This window comes from Canis lupus, chromosome 36 (assembly GCF_048164855.1).
Source record: "Canis lupus baileyi chromosome 36, mCanLup2.hap1, whole genome shotgun sequence".
Lineage (NCBI taxonomy): Eukaryota > Metazoa > Chordata > Mammalia > Carnivora > Canidae > Canis > Canis lupus.
In genome coordinates this window covers 6613591-6636726 of record NC_132873.1, presented here as the reverse complement: position 1 = coordinate 6636726, position 23136 = coordinate 6613591, and the positions used below count along the sequence as shown (strand labels likewise).

Sequence of the window (23136 nt, the reverse complement as noted above, 5' to 3'; positions counted from 1 at the left end):
TGCAGGGAGCCTGACGCAGGACTCGATCCTGCAACTCCAGGATCACACCCTGGGCCCAAGGCAGGCGCTAAACTGCTGAGCCACCTAGGGATCCCCTCTTATTTGTTTTTAACCTTGCCAATGTTTGGTGCTAAGTAGGAGCATCATGCACGTCCCATGAATGAATGCATTCGAAGGTCCTAATGCTAATTCTGTGACAAAAACCAAGCATGAAATGCTCAAGTGCTTAGTATAAGAGAGTTTGAGACCAAACATCCAGCTCCTTCACGTTTCTTTTGGGAGACTATTTTTCCCTGTTTATCCCCACCCTCCTTTGCATTGACTTCTCCAAGTTCTGGTTTCTCCAAAGCATTTTAAGAATGAGCAGCTATTCTTAATGCTAACCGTTCAGGGTTTTTTTTTTTTTTTTTTTTCAAAATGAAAATTTATACAAAGTATGCAGACAAGCACAGAGGTATGCATTGATCTCAAGAAGTTGGGGCTGTCCCACTGTACTACCCCCATTATTTTCCACTGTGGGCTCCCAGATGGGTTGGATGGGGCTCAGTATTCTTCAGTTTATTCCATGTCCTGCCCAGCCAGCTCCCAGGAGCTGAGTCCAGTCTGGAACCTCAGATCTGTGGATTGTGGATTTCCCTAGCCTCCAATCTTCATTTTTGAAAGGGTCTGCTCTGCCGGGGCCCCTCCTCTTGATTTCAGTTCAACAATCTTGCCTGTTTTGGCAGGACCTGCTCCCACCAAGCTTGGATGTAATGGTGTGTTAGGGGAGGAGGAGGATTAAATTCTTCTCCCTGTTATTTCTTGCCCTCCCTGAAATAGTCAACTGGACTCTAACACTTGGTTTGGGGAAGAATTTTATCCTGAAGCCATCTGGCGAGACAGAGGAAATGTCTCTTTATATTCTATTCTCCTCAAGAGCTCTGGGCCAAGATACATTCATGTTTGCTCACAAACAGGACATGACTGTGGCTTCTAGGGACACCTCATTGTAGGGTTAGGGTCAAGGGGGGGAAAGGATGGGAAAATAGGATGCTCCTCTGCCTCTACCCATCACCAGCTTGGAGACTTGTCTATAATCCAACCTCTAAAGCCAATTCCTCCACATTGATAAATTGAGGGTGAGACCCACCTATCTCACCTCAGTTTAGTGAGCTAAAACAAGAGAGGAGTGGTGAAAGTTTGAGGAGCACTGACATGGATATCAATCATGATAGATAGAGTCCTCTATGACCAAGCTCTTGACTGAGTCTTACAGGTGGATTTGTTCATCCAGCGTAGGACACATGGCCCATCCAAATGATTCCTGCGCAAGTTCAACCCTAAGGGTGCAACATGATTCCTCCTGCATCTCCTTTTCTCAACTTTCTCATGTCTACAGGATGTACTTTATTGCAGCGAGTAACTGCACATCAAATAAAAGTGAATTGGAGGAAAGTGGCATCTAATCAAACTTTGAGTCCTTGGTCAGGGACATAAACTGTGTAATGAAAGTGTCTGGCTAAACAATTTTATATGACACTAAAGAGTCAAATATGGTAGCATCAGTAAAGAATTTGGGTAAATCTTTGGAGCCTCTTGTTCTGGGCCACATTCACCTATAATGAGGATAAACATCCATTAATGAATCACTCAAGTGGTAAACGAGAGAGACAAAGTAATGCATTTGCTTTCATAGTATATGAATGGTCTCTGTCGGGACTGTGAGTGGAAGGTGCCATGGCCTGGAGGAGAGTCCTGCCATCCTGAAGACGCTACTGATCATCTCTACACACTCTTTCTTTTTGTAAATTGATGTCTGTTTGTATAATCTCCACTTCTCTCTTTGCAGGAAGCTCATTTTGTCATGGATCATAATTAGTCAACCAGAGTGTCCACTACATTATCAGTGAGGTATATAAATGGTCTGGATTGGTATCAGATGTACAGGGGAGGAGTAATGATCCTGAGTTGGAGGAACAGGTCAGGTAGCCTGCGGCCTTGGAAACACACGCATAATATGGATTTCTACTTTCTTTCTTTGGTACGGTTCCAAGCAAATGTGTTTTTTTCCACTTTACATCCCAAACTCAGGTAATGAGGTAGGAAAAGTTAATATAACTGAGATAGAGTTGAAAACAATAAGGCCTGCCAGTCTGGCCTCCCATCCTAATCATTTGCCAGATATCCACCCAGCTGAGCTGCTATAGACTATAAAGGAAAGGTCTTGGAATGCCAAATAATTGGGGCTAGGCCTATGTCTCTTCATTTTGCTTATGCCTGGCTCTGTAACACAGAGCAGGTCACTTCCCTCTGGAATTTTCCATCTATAAAATTATACTACAGCTAAGAGCTGACCTACCAGAGGGCAAGAGAACAGATGTCAGCACCTCAGCACTCTGGTGTTGCATTCGAGTTGCTCAGCCTGAGGATTGTGACACATGCCTCTCTCTAAAGAGCATAGATATGTGGCTATCACTTCCTGCTGTGCCTCCAACCCAAAGCCCAGAAACAGTCTTTCTATTCTTTGTTGATTTTTTTGTTTGTTTACATGTGTTATTTTCTTTGTAGTTTATGAGGAGTTAGGGTAAAAGAGGAAGCCTAGTGATCTAGGATCTCTGTGGGAACTGGATTTCAGCTCTGAGTCTGAGCTCTTGTTTACACCAGATACAAGTGTGGTTAGGCATTGATGACTGCAAAATGGTGTTTCTGGCAAGGCAGGAGAGTAGCCAAAGAGGATGACAGAGGATAACATGCCCAAGAATGGATCCCCTATGGGTCCCAGGACCCACGCAGAGGGGCTCAGACTTGCACAGATCCCCACAAGTGGGAGCTGGCACCAGGAAGTGAATTCACAAGAAGGTTGGTCCTTCAGCCCAGGAACTTCCCTTTATGGCCTGGCAGCCAAGGTCGTGCGGTTTCTCCAGGTGAGGGCACAGAGAGTGGCTGCCCAAGCATGGCTGGCCAGACCCCCCAGATCCTCAAGCTTCCCCCCCCCCCATCCCTGGTATGTTGGCTAGGCATGCCTCACTCCTTCCCTGACTTCTGACTCCCAGGAAAGGGATGCCAGCCTGTCTGCTTTGTCTGGGAGACTTCCGCTGCGTTTCTGAGAAGTGCTGACCTTGGAGCAGAGGCCTCCCGTCCTCCCCCGGTCCAATCCAGCTACAGAAAGGACATTCATTCCTGCTTGCAACTTGACAACGGAGAGCCCACTCACCTGCTTTGCCAGGAGAAAAGTCATGCTGGCACACTTCTCCCTCTCTCCTCTCCCATCTCCTCTCAAAGGTTACTCAACAGAGGCTGGAGCACCCACCTAATTGAAACTGTTCTATTCAGAAGCAAGGGGGAAGGGCAACTTTCCGATTTCCTCATGTGCTTTTGCTGAGTCATGTCTCATTTTCCTGGTCCCCAGTTGTTCCTCCCATTCACTACTTCTGCTCTCTTTGTTGGGTCCTGCTTGCATTGAGCTCAGACACAGCAGTGTCTTCTGGGAATGGATGCACCGCAACACTGTGGCTCCCCCCTCCACACCCACCAAAAGCCTCATGAAAGCTACCTTGAGATGTAGTTGGCCTGTAATTACTGCTCAGGACACTGCCTGATTTCTCCTTTTTTAAGACAATTTTACATCCGTAGAAAACAATACACTGTCTTAGTTTCCAAAATTACATAAAACTTAAAAAAAGGTAAAAGAGAACAATCACCTCAATATCCATCATTAAAAATAACACTTGCCAATAGTAAGGAAGAATCATTCCTGACATTTCTCAATATACAGAGACGGGCATAATTTGACCAAAAAGGGGCCTTAATGCCTGCTACTTTAAAAAAAAAATCCAAAGTACTAAGTTTGCTTGAATGTAAACGAAGAAAAAGATTGTTAGGAAACTGAAGTAATTGCTGAATATCAGAAAAATGTTTCCTGACCACATGAGATATTAATTCCTAGAAGAAGGCTCTTTGTTTGGGGTGGGGAAGCAGTGGGGAGGAGCAGCAAAGCTTTAAGATTTGGAAATCACTACTTTTTAAAATTCTTTTTGTTTTAGACATTGGCTTTTCAGGCCAGAGCTTTCATTTTGCATGTGGTTTTAAGCTATATTCTTCAAAAATAAAATCAGAAGTCATCAAATGCTTGAATTTTTCTTTACATTCCTGCTTCAAAATTTTCACATTATTCTTGCTCTATACAGAACACTAAGACTCCTTGCTCGGGCACATCTATCCAGTGAGAGAGAAGGGAGGAGAGAGATTCAGAGGATCTGATCTCTAGAGAAAAATCATTTGAAGGAAGTTAGCATGGCTTTCTGCCTAATTACCTTTTTCTTTTAATAATGATGGTCTAACAATTATCGGTAGCCAGGTTTCTAGAAAATTAGTTTTCCCTTTCAAATCTGCCCTGTACCACATGACTTTAAAAATGTAGCCCTTGTTTTCGTGGCATTTATGTATATATGAATGTTCTTACCAGATTGCCTAAAGGTGGGGAGAAGGTAAGTGTCAGAGTAAGTAAGTGTAATGCTTAAAAAGCTGTGGGACATGTTTTAGTTCCAAAGTGGTACTGAGTTCAAGACACCACAGCTACACGGGTCTTCCAACCTTTACTCACATCCCTTTCTTAACATTTCAGGAGGTTCAACAATATAGGTCAAGGTCGCTTCTGGTATCCTGATCTTCTCCTGTTCTTTAGCGTCTCTAATTCCCTGACCCCTTGCACTTTCATGCTGGGGTAGACCTTTCCCTTTCACTCTTGCCATTGTGTCCTGTCCTCTTGGCATCTCAATCATCAGTCTCCTCCAGCAGTGTGCTCAGGTAGTATCATGAAGCTCTGTTGTAGGCAGCACCTCCCCCCTCAAGAATGTGCTTGTCCTTTTCTTATCAGAGTGTAGGGTGGGGAGAAGATGAGCAGACAATATCCAAATGTTCTGTCATAGGAAGAGAAAAGCAGGGAGTCTGTGAGCCTCATTGTGCTAATCTGTGTCTAGGCACACTAGCTTTGTGGCTGTGCTCCTGGGAGAGATGGTAATAGAAGGTGGGTGGCAGTCGTTTGAAACCTTATCATCTCTCTCTTGTTGATTTTTCTGCTCCTGGAAGCAGAGAAGAGTGGGAAATTAAATATATGGCAGCGGTGCCAGCTCGTAATTAGTATTCCCAAATATCAGAAAAAGTAGATTTTCCTAGCATTCACAGGCATGGCGTAAGGGTGTTTTTAAAGGTTGTTTTCTGTCTTGGACCAAGGTTTCTTTGTTAATGGTTGTGAGTTTGACGTGTGTGTGTGTGTGTGTGTGTGTGTGTGTGTGTGTGTGTGTGGTGGTGGTGGTGGTGGTGGTGAGGCCTTGGGTACAGATTGAATGGAGTAAAGAAAAGGAAGAGAACAATAAAAGGAAAAGTATGCATCAGGTGCTTTTTAAAAAATCAATCCAAACAAAAATAGCAAAGGGATGTCTGTGGACAGCTCTGCTAGCTGTGACCAGAACTGAAAAGAAAAGCTCTGCCTGCAGGGGCTGCGTAGCAACAGAGCTCTGATTGGCCAGACCTGGGCAAAGACTAGGCCCTGTTGCAGGGGCTCTGAGCTGTGCTCCTGCAGGCAGCAGAACTAGGGCAGGCCCAAGCAGGCTCTGCAAAGACATGCTCGGAATGATCCAGAGTACAGCTGTCGGCTAACAGCAGTTATGAGTCCTGATAGCGTTGGGGTTGTTAGCCCAACACTTAACATTACAGCTTACTGCTTCTGTCTATCGCCCCTGCCTCCTGTGGGTTGGCTTTGTGTCCTCACAGACCATAAACTATTAGAGACAGGGTCTTATTAACTGAGATAATGCAGGCAGAGAATGTCCCTGAAAGCAATTGGCCAGGGTGGAGCCTGGTTTCTAGTTTTCTATTAGGCATTACTTAGTATAGACATCTGATTAACAGAAGACTTACTATCCACTGAGAAGGGTGGCACATACTTCACCATATTAATCCATAAGCCCTCACAACGACTTAAGGAGATAGAAACAAATACCCCATTTTCCAGATAAGAAAACTGAGTCAGAGAGAGGCTCAGGGATACACAGTCTGCAACTGTATGGGACACATGTGGAGGCTCCAATACCTGCTGGTTGATAGTAGCTCAGTGTCAACTGGACAATTAAATTGCTTTATATGCAACAAGTCATCTGGACAATTTTGGCCTAAAATTAAAGTTTTAGGATGAGCCACTAGTTCCTATTATTTAAAACAAAATATCAGGAAAAAAGATGGAAAAAATCTGAATATTTTTCAATGGGAAGTTAATAATAATATGTTATGGACTTGCAAATTTAATACTCACAAGCAGTTTAAAATGAATAAACTGGGTCTCCATGCCTAAAAAGACTAAATTTCAAAAACATTGTGGACTGAAAAAACTGTCATAAAACAATTCATGCAATATGATATCATTTAGGGAAAAAAATGTAAACATACAAAGCAGTGCTATTTCTGATATATAAATCTGTAATAAGCTAATAAAAACATGGGCTGGAAGGATACAAATCAAATTCTTGAGAGTGGTGTCTCTGGAGATATAGGAACAGGCCTGGGATAAGAAAGAAGAGCAAAGTTGTTTTCAACTTTAACCAAAAATATAGTTCACACACACACACAAACACATTTTAAAACCATTTGAAGCCTAAGTGACAAGTAAACATTTTAAATATGAGCAGGGAGATGTGTGTGCTTATTATATTATTCCCTTAACTTTTCAGAATTTAAAAAAAAAAATTAGAGAGTCTTTCTTGGGAGCATCTTCATTTGTGACTCCCTGTTCACATGGATCTAGAAATTAATCCTTGAAGCTATTGATCCTGAGAACATCCTGTAGGACCATGAGGGATGGTGAGAGATGAAGATGTATGTGCTGTATTGAAATTAAAAATAGGAGTAGGGCAGCCCGGGTGGCTCAGTGGTTTAGCGCCACCTTCAGCCCAGGGTGTGATCCTGGAGACCCAGGATTGAGTCCCACATCGGGGTCCCTGCATGGGGCCTGCTTCTCCCTCTGCCTGTCTCTGCCTCTCTCTCTCTCTCTCTCTCTCTCTTTCTCTCTCTCTCTCTCTGTGTCTCATTAATAAATAAATAAAATGTATAAATAAATAAATAAATAAATAAATAAATAAATAAATAAATAGTAGGAGTAGTCAAAAACCCATATTTCAGAGGGGAAAGAAACTGGCAGAAACCTTAAAGATGTTATCCCATGCTTTCTAAACTCTTCTCTTTCCTTTTCCATTCTCAGCCAGAAAACAGCCTATACCGAGATCCTTCCCTATACAGAGCCCCAGCCAACCTCAGTCATCTGTATATGCTAATGTAATTGCTATATTTTTGTAAGCATTTCAAAATTAATGCATGCTTATCTGTGAAAACAAGTTCTCATTCCTTGTACGCTATTTGCCTTCATGACTCAGAAAATGAGGGCAAATAGTATCTCAGGTGGGAAGAGAGTAGAAGAATGTTCCAAACCCACTCCACCCTGCAGGCCAGAGTGGAAGTGAAACTACCTGTGTGTCCCCAAGGGAAGTATGGGAAGAAGAGAAAGACAGAGTAGGGCAAAAGACTTATATCTCCTTATTTTTTCCCCTCCTAGGATGAACCTCAAGGCCAAAGGAGGCATGGTGGAAATTTCTAGGTAGGTATAAGAGGAACCTGAGAACATGTGGGGTAGGTGCTCTTCCCCAAAGACAGCCTGGAGGAGCTCGTGAACCTGTTGGCAAGGCCATACACAAAGCCACAGTCCTGGTGGCCCAGGCAGTAGCTTGGCAGTAGAGCATAGAAATGGCTGGATAGGCAAGCCTAAAGCAGTGCTTCCCAGGCTCCCAACACACAGGCCAATGGTGGTGAGCAGTGAACCCAAAAGTTTATAAGTGCTCCAGAGAGAGGCCAAGGAGTGCTGAGAGGGTCCTAAGGTAAGAAGAAGGTGCAACTTTGCCCCCACAAAGGCCACCTGAGACCAAAGGTCACTAACCCAGAAACCGGACCAGACCATCCACTCCACAGTAGAGACTGGAAGAAGTCAAGGGGATCCCATTTGACTCAGAGCCCCCTTCTTTCTTTCTACAGTGAATTTTCTCTAGTCCACCTTAACCTCCAGGTGCCATCAGGGAGGAGGAGAAAGCCAAACAACTCCAACTCTCTTGGGGATTAGCGTTATTTAACCCAAGAGACTGAAGTATCATTACATGGCAAGGTCATTCTCCCCCTAGCCAGTTCCATTGAGACTCAGACTAGTCATAGAAAGATTATAAAAGCCACATGAGCCACATTTTCTTTGTGTATTTCAATGCAGTGTGAATCCATCGGTGCATGTGGCACATAGCTCAGTTTTGTCCTCAGTAGTGAGTAGAGAGAATATATGTATTCTCTCTCATTCTTGGTTATGAGAGATCATAACCAAGGCAGGCACATGGAAGGAAGACCTTTCTAGATCATTTTAGGAACTTAAATTCTCCATGTTCATTCCATGACCTCACTAAATGCTTAAGTCTTGTGAAAACCTTCATTTTTGTTTGTTTTAAGTCATTGTTGTGCCTTAAAAGGCTGTGGTGGAAGGTATGGAGTTTCAGTGTAGAATAGGGACTATGGTAAGTAGAAAAGGTAAACAGAAACTTTTTTTTATGTGTACATCACACACACACATCCACATGCAGAATACACTAGTGAACCAGATGGATGCTCACACTAAGCTGCTAGGCAATTACCTGGACTATAGGATCAACAAAAGCCCCAGTCCAAAACTTAGAAGGCAGTTAATGGGCTTAGCATCCATCATCCCTGGCATCCCTGTAATTCTTTGCTGAAATGAAATATAAAGTAGGGCCTAAAGAAGTTTAGCTCAAACCAAGTAAGGTTTCCTTCACTTGCCTGGTCCCAGCGGCTCTCCCTGGCAATGACAGCGAGCCCACCCAGATAGGGTACATTTTGCAAACACAAGCAGTCCTGCCAGTGGTGGGGGTGGAGATGAGGTTCCTTGGCTCCTTGCTGTGGGAGAGGGAAGAGGGCACCCATCTAGCCTGGCCCCCTTCTCTGACCAGGCCAGCAGATGAGTGCCTTTCTCCTTCCTGATCCATGGGCTGTCCCAAACTGAACTCCACGTAACTCCACCCCTGCTGCCCGCCTGCTCCCTGCAGAGTGAGCCCTCCCTTTACTGGCTCAGCCTTCCCTGCCTTTTTTGGTTTAAATTACTTCTTTGAACTTTGGTCTCATTATTTTTGGACCGTCATTTGGTCTGGAAGATTTTCTTTCCAGGGTTCCTTCTGTTCTCCTTCCTTTCACTCTCTTGGATGGGCTTCCCGAGGTGTCTTTTTACAGTTCTTTTTGGGTGATTTTTATTACCTTCATGCATCTTAATCTAAGTAGGAGGAAACTCCAAAAGCATCATCACTCCACCCCTGCTCTGGATGGTGCTTGTTTAACTATTCTGAGAGCTCCTCAGAGTTAAGGGCTGGGGGAGCTCTTTTACTCCAGCAGCTGATGATCCAGTTCATGGAATGGCCTTGAAAGTTGTACATCTCAACTGGCTTGAACAATTAAGAAAACATGTTACTTCCCAGAACAAAAGTCCATGGGTAGGTAAGTTCCAGAGTTGGTTAATTGAGAGCTCCATGGCACTAACAAGGTCCAGGTTCTTACCATCCTTCTGGTCTACCACCCTCACTGTGCGAGTTTGTCCTCATACTAGCTAACTACTGGTCATAAGGTAGCTACTGCAGTCTTGCCCACAGTCTAGCTTACTGTGAGCTTTTGCAAGTTATTTTGTCTTTTGAGACATATTTTCTCATCCAAAATAGCAATAATAGTAACTATTTACATAGCAATCACTACATGCCTACCAGTCTTCTAAGCCTTCACATACGTCTGTACATTTAATCTACACAACAATGCGGTGAGGTAGGCACTATTACCATTCCCATTTTAAAATGAAGAAACTCAGAGTGCCTGGGCAGCTCAGTCAGTCTAGTGTCTGACTCTGATTCAGCTCAGGTCTTGATCTCAGGGTCATGAGTTTGAGCCCTACAGCAGACTCCATCCTGGGTATGGAGCCTACTTAGAAAAAAAATTAAAAATAAAAATAGTGAAATGAGGAAACTGAGCCATAGAGAAGTTAAGCGACCTGTTATAATCACGTGGCTACTAAGGAACAAATCTGTGACCTAACTGTATAGAGTCCTTGACCCTAATCACTCATTTTCCTGCTGCTTAATGAAAGGGGAAGTCAAGGGGCACCTGGAAGGCTCAGTTGATTAAGTGTCCAACTCTTGATTTCTGCTCAGGTCATGATCTCAGGGTCATGAGATCAAGCCCCAGGTCAAGTTCTGCTCTCATCAGGGAGTTGGCTGGAGATCCTCTCTCTCTCTCCCTTCCTTTCCCTCTACTCCTCCCCCAGCTCATTCTTGCTCTCTCTCTAAAATAAATAAATAAATCTTAAAAAAAAAAAAAAAGAAATAGTGAGTCAATAAAAGCAATGCTTACCTACCCATGAGCTAAACAAGATTAAGAATGTAAGTCAAGCATTTAGTCTAGAGGTGTGAGCATAACAGGTGCTCCATGAGTACTCGGTAAAAATTCTACAGTCACTTCAGGTGTGTACAGATTAGCCTGGCGCAGGCTGAGAGAAGGAAATAGCTGCTTACTGGTTTTCCATTAGGCCAAGACTCCTTCCCCAGTGCCGCATCTCCTAGAACCTAACCCGTGATTTAGTTACAACACACATCTTACATTTTCTTAGCTCTTAACAGACCAGAGCAAAATCCAGGAATACAAAGTCGCTTAACTGCAGACTCATCCTGTATCTCTACCTAGGTATGACCTTGGGAACCCTTCACGAGTCTTTCCTTGGACCTAAGAAAATCCCACATTGACATCAACCCATACTGGTTTTCAACCTCTTTCTGCAGCTATACAGTTCTTTCAGTTTTTTCTCCTGAAAAATCATGAGATATTTTAAAAATAAACAAAATCATACAGAACAACAAAACATAGGCATGTACCACCATAGCTATTTTTGAAATGTTAATATGATAGGTTTCAGATTTTTTTAAAACTAAAGTAAACCATTAAAGATGCAACTGAAACTCCTTTCCCCCTTCCTTTCTCCCATCTTTAGAGGTGTGTATCCCACCTGCACAGATATTTGTGCTTTTTCAGTACATTTTTATAAAAAAATATTTACTACTATTGTGTGATTTTGGTAACTTTAAAGATAAATGGTGTCATGCTGTACGTAAGATTCTGTAACTTGCTTTTTTTAAAACCAATGTTTATTTTCACTCATTTTATGTTTACTCTTCTCATGTTTCTTTTTTAAATTCTTATTTTTTTTTCTCCTCTGTCTTTAGTTGTATTAACAGAGCTGTAGCAATCTTCACACCCCTCTTCCCCACCACCACCACCACTTTTTCCCCCATGTGATTTCTGGTTTAGAAGTTCAATTGCATTTCTGCTAGTCTAATGGTTATGCACAGTTTTTTTTTTTTTTTCTTAGAGAGAGAGTAGGGGGAAGGAGGGGCAGAGGGAGATGGCAAAAGAGAAACTCAAGCAGACTGCACTGAACAGGGAGCTTGATACAGGGCTGAATCCCAAGATGCTGAGATCAAGACCTGAGCTGAAATCAAGAGCTGGATGTTCAATTGATTGAGCCACTCAGGCATCTCATGCACAAATTTTTAATACACATACTCATATACATTTTTTCTAGACCTAAATTTATTTATTATCTCTAGTATCCTCATGTGTAAGCCAAGGATGTCAATATGTTTTAACTACTCAGCACTTCTAACCATAAACATTCTTTGATGTTTATTATACCAACTTCCCACTCTCCCTCCTTTTTAACACAAAATTTATGTTTCCATTGTCAATAATTCACACACTTCCTGAAATACTTTACAACTAGTTTTTCTTCCTTCCAACTCTTCCCTCTAATTTCAGTTTTCTCCTTCCTGAACTATGAGCAGGAGTCCATGAGCAGTAAAAACCCACATTTTTTATGTTGCCAAATATGTCCCTGTTTTGCCCTCACAACTGAATAATAATTTAGCTGGGTATGAAATTAGAGATTAACTCCTTTTTTTCCCTCAGTGTTTTGAAGATATTAGCTCATTTGTAGTTGGGGGTATTATGTGGCTAAAGATAATTCCTTTTTCAATCTAATTGTTATTCCTTTGTAGCTAAGCAGTCTTTTCTTTCTGGTAAGCTTTAATATTCATTTTTTATCTTTCATATCCTGCAGTTTTGCTACAGCATAAATAGATATAAGTTTATTTTTATTTGTTCTGTTTGCATTTTATGTAAACTTATAACCTAAGGATTCAAGACTTCAATTTGGAGAACTTATAGTGTTCTCTGCACTTTTCCCCTAGAACTCCTAATCATAGATAGGAAGGCTGAAGGCTCTCAATCCATTTACCATACATCTTTCCTTTCCATCACATGCTTGTGTTCTGTATGTATAATTTTCTTTCTGTCTGTATATTGTTTGTATCCTTGAGCTTTGTATTCTCATTGTATTAGGGATCTCCAGGGAGATAAGCAGAATCATATATATATATATCCACCTGGGCCCCAAATCTGACCACCTTCTAACAGGGCTCCTCCCCCAGGTATGCTTGGCTCTGCTCCTGGCTCCTTGTTTCTCTACCTGCCTTCCACCTTCTCCCATTGCCCAGCTCGACTCTATCTCATCCCAATCAAATAGCAGCAATCAGTAGACATGATGAACAAAGCCAAATGTTGCTTAATGAAAACATAAAGGCTGAGAGAGAGGAGACAGATGAACAGGCAGAGAGGGAGAGACACAGACAGAGACAGAGACTTCTGATGAAGGGTATTTAATCACTACCACTCCCTTTGCCAGTCAAGTCCCCACTAAGAGACAGATGGCATACTCAAATAGGGTAATTCAGGAGAGTTTAATAAAGGGATTATTTGTAAGGGTGTGGTCAGAGTAAAGGGAAATCATGAAGGATTAGTGAAGCTCTCAAGGTCAACGAAAACAGGAACCGGACACCATCCTTAGGCCTAAAGAAGCAAAGAGAAAGGAAGCAGTCAACAGAACTAGCAAAGCGTCAGAGCCATGGCTAGAGAAGATATTGTCTGGCAGGCTTATGCCTTTGATAGAGACTCATGGTCCACTGCCAAGCCCTGACCAGATAAGAACAGAAACAAGAGAGCAAATACCCAAACTCTTTCTTCTCGCACTCTCTAATGGCCTGTTGGTACTTGCCAGGAGCCAAATACACCTGGAAGCCAGACTGCATGGGGCCCCTACCACAATCATAAAAGGTCAGTGTCTTGAGGCACACATGGAAAAGGTCAAGCATGGATTTGGATGTAATAAATAGAGAATATCCAAGGTACCATATGTCCCAAGACTATGTATATCTCAACTCACTTCCATCTTAAAAATGCATAAATAATTTACCATCCTTTTTTGCTTCCTGGTCTTTATCTATGGCCTTTTTGCTCTTCTATTGTCATGGGTCAATTTTTGAAGGAGTGATCTAAATATACTGTCTGCAATTTACTCTCATTCACTCCCTTTCAAAGTTCACAACTTTGCAAACCTTGGAGTCTCTCTCAAAGTAAAGATTGATTTCTTGCTGAACTCTAAGCCCAGTCTGAACATTTCAATTCTTACTAACTTCTTTGAGACTTTCCCTTCTGAAAGCCCTATCTTCTCTTGGTTTCTGTGAGAGCACTTTTTCCTGGTTCCTCTCTTGGGCTGCAGGAGCAGCTCCCTGGACTGAAGAAACAGCACCCAGGGAAGTCCATAAGCCTCTGAGGAGTGAGGCCAGCAATGGCTGAAATGTGGTGGAAGAGTGAGGGTGGAGAACATGCCCTAAGAGAATAAATAGCTTGTTTGATGGCCGTTGCTTCTTTGTCATCAGTGGCTGTACAGTTGACAACCAAACTCTACAAAGTCATTCTTCAGAATGAGAAAAGCTGCAGTGATCTAGAAGGAAGGTAAGTTTTCACAGTGAAAACTCAACAGAGGTATCTGTCTTTAAAAAATAAATAAGTATATATATTTATATATTATATGTTATATATATTTATATATATATAAAATATGCAAATCTCAGCCATCCATCAACATTCTATTCATTTGATGTGACCTCTTCCCCCAGGCCACTTCTGGTTCCATTCAGAGCCTCAGCTGGCAACACCTAGCGTTATCACCTGACAGCAGTCACCTTGCAGGACAGCAACTACAGAACCCGAAGCAAAGACAGGGCCAGCGGTGGGTCCTAGCCTGGCAGGCGGCATCCCATGTTACCACTTTGTTCCTCTGACAGGTGAGAAGAGAGAAGCAGGATGGAAGGAAAAGAGGTGCTGGACACTAAGCGGGCAGGTGGAATTCAAAGTCCTTTTTTCCAAATTAAAGAGACAAATTCTCTGCCAGGGCTTCTGGGCCCTGATACAGCAATAAGTCAAATGCCAGCATTCATCTCCTTGCAAATGAGATCCACCTCCCCACCTTGGAGCAGGGACAGAATGCAGTTGAGACGCCCAATGGAAAAAGCTGAGTATGGCTCGGCAGACCCGCACAAGCCCTTGCCTCTAGATCCCCTGAGGTCCCTCCCCAGGAGTGCTCGACAAATATGCATGGCTTCAAGGCGGTCCAAGGAATGCAGCTGTCTCAGCCATTCACTGCCCAGGCTCAAAACCACCGGGCAGGAAGAGCAGACAGCGAGAGCAGGGTAGGATCTGTCTCGGATGAGGTTTGGAAACAGGAGATACCCCTGACTGGGCAGGCGGAATTGATGTGGTCTGGCCTGGGGCAAGGGAATGAGCAGAATGACCTTCCCAGCTCCCGGCCAGCCTGGTGGGTCTATGAAAAGAGACATTTTATTCATTCTCGGTCTCTACCCAAGTGACTCTGAAATATTCCTAGACAGTTGCCAGGAGAGTCAATGGTGGGTGAAACAAAGTTCCAAGAGCCAAGATTCTGGGTTTCAAGCCATTGCCTTCAGCTTCCCCCTCCACATGTTTTCCTTTATGTTGGTTTGTGATTCCCCTTCTCTGACAAACTCTAAGACCCCTGAGGCCACAGGCTCTTTGGTCTCTTGCCTCCTGCCAAGCCTGTGCTGGGTCACCTTAAAGAGGAAACTTACTGTTTGACTCAAGATCATTTCTCTGGGTCACAATTTGTCAGCCACAGGCTATGGAGAGGATGAGCAGATCAGTCGTGGCGGGGATGACGAGGAGGAAAAAACCTGGAATCACGATTACTCATTTATAGTCTTCCTATTTGTATGCTACTCTGATGCCCACTAAAGAGAAAGGGGGTTCGTTTTTTTTTTAAATGTAGACATGTTGCCATCCCAGCCCCAGAAAATCAAATTTCTTACTTAAACAAAAATTTCATCAAACAGAAAGGCTAAATGGCCCCCAAATCTGATATCTACCCACATCCGTGCACTCTGGGACCCTGCTGAGATAGCTTTGTGCAGACACACAGATACATTGGAGAGACAGTTGGAGATACTCAGGTAGGGCAGGACAGAATAAATCAGGAAAGCTCTCCCAAGGGACAAATTTGAGTATGGATTTGTGAATGAAGAGAAAGTTGCAACAAAGAGAGGCAAGGATAGTTCTCTGCAGGTTGTGATGGGCAAGAGATGGGAAACATGGAGGCTGAAGTATGCAGACCAAGACCAGGAAGCATTTTAGGGGAGCCTGCAAATTATGGGAAGTTGAGTATATGGTGAAATTGGGCTGGGGAAGTGAGGAGGTGGGGAGAGGCAGCCCTCAAAGTTCAAACTGAAGAGATTGCATTTAATATAAGGGGACATACACAGCCAAGTTGAGAGTCCATCCAAATACCTGTGGACGTATGTAAGAAGTTATGGTCTCTCAAGGGGAATCACAGGGACTCTGCTCATGCCTGAGGGTTTCCAGTGCAGGCAGATCAAGGGGAGAAAGCAGGATACTTTCTCATAAGAGCTCGGAGTCAGGCGGAGGTGGGATTAGCAACCAGCAAGTAAGGGCATGCTAACAAAGCTTTTAAGAGAAATCTCCCCCATCCTAGAAAAGCAACAAAACCCCCACACTTTGGGTGGGGATAGATATAAAAGGACTTTCTTTAATATCTGTGAGTTACATCTGATACCTCAATTGTGCAGGAAAGAACACTGGGAAGGAGGGAGGAAGAGGAACATCACTGCGTGAATGTCCTTCATTGTACTCAGCACCTAAGACCAAGAGCTGGCATGAGGGCTGGCCTTTGGCATTTGATAGCTGCCCTATACCCACAGCACCGACAACTTATGGTGTAGAATGGACTCTTTCAGAAGTCCATCTTCTCCCGGCTGCTTTAGTTCTACAAACTAATTTGGGATGTCTGTGTCAAGCCAGCCAGTTTTTGGTACCAGGAGGCACCAGGATGCATGCTTCTACCCTAGGAGAGATGTTTGCATTCTAATGGGCAAAATGGAAACTAAACAAGTAAACATACAAATAAGATCATTTCAACTGGTGCCAAATACTATAATGGAAAGAAAATGTCTAGACTGTGCAGGGAAGGAAGTGGCGTGCTGGCGAGCACCGGGGAGCAGGGGGACTGGGGGCTGGGGTGCAGAGGCTTGTCCAAGGAGTTGGTATATTTGCTGAGGCTGACGTGGCCGTAAGGGACAACCAAAGGACCAAAGGCAGAGCCTTCCTGAAAGAAGGGGCAGGAAGGGCAAAGACCTCACCTAAAGCTGGGGTTTATAGAAAGAAAATTAATAAGACGAGAGTCCCTAAGTGTTAAGTGTTCAAAGAGTGAGGGAAGATGTCACACATACGAGAATGAAGGAGAGAAAAGTAAGATATCGAATGCTTAAACGGGACTTAACAGAAGTCAAGGTAAGAGGGAGACGAAGAGAAACGACAGCCGGCGAGCAGCGTGTTTCCTGTGTGTGCACCTTCCCTAGTTAATTAGCTTGTGCTCACGCAGCCTGCAAGAGTGTGTTCCCCGAGCTCACGCCTGAGTGCTGCTCTGGGGCACTGACTTCCAAGACTCTGAGCAGAGACTGAATATGTCTCCAGGAAAGCAGTTTGGAGGTGCAGAGAGAAAAGCGTGGTGAGCCAGCGCCCGGGGCCTCCCCACTCTCCAGGGGGGTGATCACTGACCATGCTTTCGGGGCCTGTCTTTCCACAAGATGGTCAGAGCCTCAGGGCACTACCCTCAATGCCTATCCACATGTGGCCATTGTTGTCACAGCAAGGGAGTGAAGAGTCTCTTCACGCCCTCCGCCTTTGATACTCTTGCAAATCAAGGAGCTAGGGAGATGGCTGGCACTAAAACACTGGGCTCCTTTCTAAGATCCTTGGGCTCCAGTCCTGGGTATCCCACCAACTCTCCATATTACTTTCTCTTGGTGCCTGTTAGTGTACCATATCTAAGGTCGGGAGACTGGGAGTTGGTATCCAAGGGCTGTCCCAGCTCTGGTGGGCTCATACAGCATGGAAGCTCTATAATGAGAGGACACACACGGGAACTCTTAGTGACTACAGCAAAGCATCAAAGCAGCATCCAGGCAAATGGAGCATGGAGATCAGATCCATTGGTTAGGAAAATATTTGGCCGCAACAAATAGGTATGTAACTAATAATAGCTTAGGTTGAAAAAGGTTTATGTTCCTCTTACAACAAAGGCTGCAATGTTATAATGCACGGTCTCTGCAGAGTAGGAAAGAAGTAAAATTGAGTCAGAGGGGACTGGCTATCAAATAATGTACTCAAGAGGACAAAGACACTCAGTGCCTTCTAAGACACGGCTCCAGTGGTGGAGCAAGGGCAGCGAAGGAAGACAAGGTGGGGTCAGTGAGGAGTAAGTGATTCTTTCAATATCAAAGGAGGTGTCTGGGAGATGAGAGCACTTGCGGTGCGGTTCTGTTGCTGAAATCCAGGGAGGATGGAGAAGGAACTAAGGATGATCCTTTCTCAGCAACCCCTAGAGTCGCCAACTCCTGATGGCCCTGGCCACCCCCTCTCTGCCTTACCCACATCTAGAGCATTGAGAGAGAAGAGGTGGGGAGGAGCGAGAACAATGGGGCACAGCCAGGAACCAGGGTAACTTGCCTGCAGATGGCAGGGCTGCAAAGGAGCAGAGGCTAGTGGAGCTGGAAGTCAGCGCCCCTCAGGAGGCAGTTAGGGGGGCCAAATTACAAATGGTCTGGGAACAGCAGTGAGGAGCGGTGAGAATCTGCTCCACTGTCTGCAGGGACACCAAATAAGCAAACTCAGCTACTCCCTTCCCACGGAGGGCATCCTGTGCTCCCGGGAGCAGTCTCATCCTGGCTCTGAGAACCTCTTAAGCTCCTGCCCCTCATGATTCCACATCACAATGGACTCAAATAGTCATTTCTCCTGTGAATGCCTTTTCTGCTTTCCCTCTTTCAAGATATTAACTGCCACTGCCTCTGTCTCTGAAACTATTGAATGCCACAATTTTTAGAGACCTCCAAACAAAATAGCTTTACTTTCAGCATTAGAGGGTCCCAAAAACATAAGTACAGAGAATATAAATTCCATGAGCCCTCATCACAAGTCGTTAGCCCCCTGGAACATAGTATTGTAAGGGCTACTTTTTGCTGTTTGCTCACTGCTGATTCTCTATAAGATCAAGGCCTGGCACCCAGTAGGTGCCTAATAACTATTATTTGAATATGAGCAGCCATGTCAGACAGCATCTGTGTGTCACTCCAGGATCATACCCCACAATATGTTTCTCTGCCAATAATCAAGCATCCTGTCAAAAACCAAGTACTTTGATTCTCTCTTGCCTCAAGTGAGGTTTCTATCCACCTGAAGTTAGGGGTGAGCTCTCCAGATCTTCATGGCCCCAAAGTCTTAGGCACCTTACTACTCATAGAATTTGTTGTGATTCTCCCAGGAACCCATATGTTCTCAGGGACCCAGCTTCTCTCTGGGGTCTAGAAGATAGATGCTCTTGCCTTTTGTGGGTGAGTGCAGCCATCTCTTGAAATTTCTCTCTGGCCCCTTCCTCTCTACCACTTGCGTGTGCTTTGCACAGATGCTTTTGTCATGACTCATTTGTTGAGGCAGAGAGGGGTCAAGGGGAGAAGGGAGCCAAGGGTCCCAGGTCTCCAGTGACTAGACAACTCAGGAGGAAGTGAAGTCCAGGCAAATACCCATCATCTCCCCCCAGCACTCCACTCCCCTTTTTCCTCATGGAAACAAAGTGGATATGAGGTGAAACATCTGTTTTGCTTTGAGAAGATTTCATTTGTCTTTTTTCTTTCTCCACAGTTTTAACCCTCCCTCTGCCACTGGGAAGCCTGCTGCATCCTCCACACTTATTCTATCTCCCTGAACAGAATCAACAGGGACAATCAGGTCAGAGTCACCTTGAGGGACATTACCCCATTTACAGACCATCCGGGATGACTTGTCTCTCCTCTTCCTTTGGCTACATCAGTCTGAACTGAGATTAGAGCATTACACAATGTCTTCCCACTTTATCGTTCAACAAATTGTCTGCTTTCAAGAGCAAAGTACCTGCCCAGCACCATGCAGCTACTGGAGACCTAGTGAGGAGTAGGACAGACGTGGCCCTCTGGGAGCTGGTATCCCAGGGCAGGGGACAGACAAAGGAGCACACCAATAAATAAATAAGTCATGGCAATATGTGAGAAGAGCTTAAGAAGGCAACAACTAGAATGCAGTGGAAGGTTATAATGGGGGCAGAATCACAGAAGGTCAAGAGAGGTCATGGAAAGTCAAGAAGATAACGCAATAGTCTATCCTGTAAAGAAGACATTTAAATTGAACTATTGTGGAAGACATGAAGACAACTGTGGAAAGAACTGAGTGAAGAAGATTTTGAGAAAAAAGACAGAGTAATGACTTTAAGGGACAGAAAAGAGCTTGGGATGGGCAGAAGACATTGAACAGACATTTCTCCGAAGACCTACGCATGGCCAACAACCACAGGAAAAATGCTCCACAGCACTTGTCATCAGGGAAATACAAATCAAAACCACAATGAGATACTACTTTATACCAGTGAGAATGGCCTCAATTAGCAAGTCAGGAAACAACAAATGTTGAGGAGGATGTAGAGAAAGGGGAACCCTCTTGCACTGTTAGTAGGAATGCAGGCTGGTGCAGCCACTATGGAAAACAGTATGGAGGTTCCTCAAGAAGTTGAAAATAGAGCCACCCTACAACCCAGCAATTGCACTACTGGGTATTTACCCCAAAGACACATGTAGTGAAACGCCAGGACACCCGCACCCCAATGTTCATAGCAGCAATGTCCACAATAGACAAACTGGAAATAGCCGAGATGTCTTTCAGCAGATGAATGGATAAAGAAGATGTGGCATACACACACACACACACACACACACACACACACACACACACTGGAATACTATTCAGCCATCAGAAGGGATGTATACCTACCATTTATATTGACATGGATGGAACTGGGGACTGGGGGGTATTATGTTGAGTGAAATAAGTCAGAGAAAAACAATTATATGGTTTCACTCATATGTGGGATATAAGAAATAGTGAAAGGGACCATAAGGGAAGGGAGGAAACTGAGTGGGAAAAACTAGAGATGAAGACAAACCATGAGAGACTCCTAACTCTAGAAGACAGACAAAGGGTTGAAGGGGAGGTGGGTGGGGGGATGGGGTAACTGGGCATTAAGGAAGGCACACGATGTGATGAGCACTGGGTGTTATACTATATGTTTTGGCAAATTTAATTTAAATAAAATAAAATTTTAAAAAGAACTTGGGGTCTTCTAATAATTGTATAAAAAATGAAAAAGTACACTGACATAATGCAGAGCACCTGGTGCTTAGTGTGTAAAGCAGAAAGCAGTGGCATGATGAGCTCAGAAAGGCAGGCAGCCAGGGCAGGAGCTTAGGTTTTATGCTAGGTGCACTGGGAAGTTACTGAAGAGCTCTGAGGGAGGTCATGGTCAGCTTGAGAGAAACCCGTAGGGCTCTCCTGGATTAACTCAGAGACCCACCACAGCCCCAGGCCCCACCTCCACACCCCTTCCCAGCAGCTAGAGGGAATAAAGATTGTGCTTAATTATATCACAGATTCTTTTACTCTTCTGATAGAGGTAATAAAGAGATACAGTTCAAGTCAGTCCATTTGGCAACATCCAAGCAACTGGAAAATTTGGTCAATGGTCAACACTCAGCAAAAATGAGAATTTTGAATTATTGTTAGAAGATTCAATGATCCAGCCTCTCCCTGTCCCCCATGACTGTGAATAATCTCAAATTTGTTATAGGACAGTACAGGCCTTCTTGGGCCAGAGGATGTTTGCCAGATATTTCTACTCTGGGTGGTTACAAAAAAAAGATATCTAATTACAGCCCGGACCTCTTGGGCTCAGAGACTCATACAACACCCAGATGTGCAGAGAAAGTGTGGCTTCTTCATAACTGATATGATGCTCCCCAGATACCCACATGTGCTGAGAAAAAAAAAAAAAGTAAATGCAATTCAATCAAATGTAATTTGTATTTTGTAAATGTAATTTCAGTCAAATGCAACAATTGAAACAATGCTTTTAGGTAGAATGCTCACGTTCTCAGAATTTGACCTCATAAATCTCCTGTCCCTTCCTTTCCCAATATGGGCTTATGAGTGAAGGAGGCTTATTGTCTCCTCAAAGCAGTGAGGAGAGAAGAGGTCCTTGAATCCACATGGCACCCTCAGGAACCTCGTTGACTATCACCATTGAGAAAAAGTCTTTAGGAAGACTTTTTTTTCCTGGGCAATCTTCTGACTTTGGGTAACAACGCATGGTTCAACCTCTTTTTCAGCTTTTCTCTTTCAGCCCAGGAGCTGTCCTCTCTTGGCCTGTCTCAGACAGGGCTTCCATGTTCTGTGGGTCATGCTAAAGGTCTAACTGGGACTTTTCTGGTTCTGGTCTGCACAACCCATTCCAGAGCTACAAGGTGTGCTGTTTAGCCCTGTTGCAGAAATCCACTCCCGTTGCCTCAGTGAGCTCTTTTTCAGTCTTTTGGCCAACTTCTCATACCCACTTGTAGGTTGGGATGGCCACATCTGGCTCATACCGTTACAGGTACCAGGACAATTTGAGAGAACTAAATCCAGGTTTCTCTCTCCCAAACCATGGAGCATCAGCAATTTTACTTTGATGAGTGCATCTCCAGGATGTGGCTTTTCAAGTGAGCCTATCCAAGAGGAAGCAGAGATGCTTGCTCGCTCTCAAACTCCATTATGTCCAGATATTTTGGATGTTTATGTCCTTGTCTCCACCCACCATCCTATCTCCTACTCAGCACCTTCCTTCCTCTCTTTCTCTGTCTTTGTTTCTGTTTTCCATAGTCCCTTGAACAGCAAATGAGGGTGGCCTTTGGGCTGGTCATTTTTCTACGCTACGTACTCTTTTGCCCCTCGTTATCTATCTTAGAGACAAGGCAGGGTTCTTTACCTGTGTTCCTCCCTTTTTATCAGCTGTTTTATCTTGATCCTTGAAGCATTTTCTTTTAAGTGGCAACAGACAGCCCCTTTCTCTATAGGCCTAAATACACTATCACCTCTGGAGTAAATAATGTTTTGCAAATACTGGTTATTCATTTTCAGTATTCATATAACCATTGACAAAGTAGAAAAGATTTATGGTTGCAAAATAGCATGTAAATGCTATAAACTAATAAATTTCAAAAGGACAGCATATTTGGCAAATGCTGGACTATAGGTTTGGGAGAGATGTGAAAGAACAAACCCTGGGCCTGGCCCCTAATGAGTTTGTAGGCTACACTAGAGCAAGGGATGCCTTTATGGTTTACTGTGACCAGAACATGGATACAACCTGAAGGCCCAGCACTAGGTGACTAATATCATGAAGGATGATATTTCCATACACTAAGAAAAATGCAACTATTGTAAGACTGAGGTAGCTATAAGCATGCTGATAACAAAGGATCTCCGAAATACATGGCAAAATAAAAAGCTAAATATAGCCAAATATAACCTGAAAAATGGTAAATATGTCAGCTACCATTTGTGTACAAAAGGGTTAATTCTCATTTGCTTCTCCCACACCCCCAGACATACCCCATGTCTCTCTGTCTACGTATTTATATTGTCATGGAATAGCTCTGGAAGACACGCGCACGCACACATGCACGCACA

General features: G+C 43.9%; 1 long non-coding RNA gene across 2 annotated transcripts in view; it reads right to left on the bottom strand.

Annotated features, from left to right (window-relative positions):
• Nucleotides 1-23136, bottom strand: part of LOC140625405 (uncharacterized) — a 173586-nt gene that overhangs the window by 14212 nt on the left and 136238 nt on the right. Inside the window, exon 1 of one of the 2 annotated variants that reach the window (XR_012024743.1) lies at nt 3194-3320. The exons of the other annotated variant lie outside the window; for it this stretch is intronic. This is a non-coding gene — a long non-coding RNA (uncharacterized lncRNA). Of the gene's footprint in view, nt 1-3193; nt 3321-23136 lie in introns of those variants that run through there. 2 annotated transcript variants of the gene reach the window in all.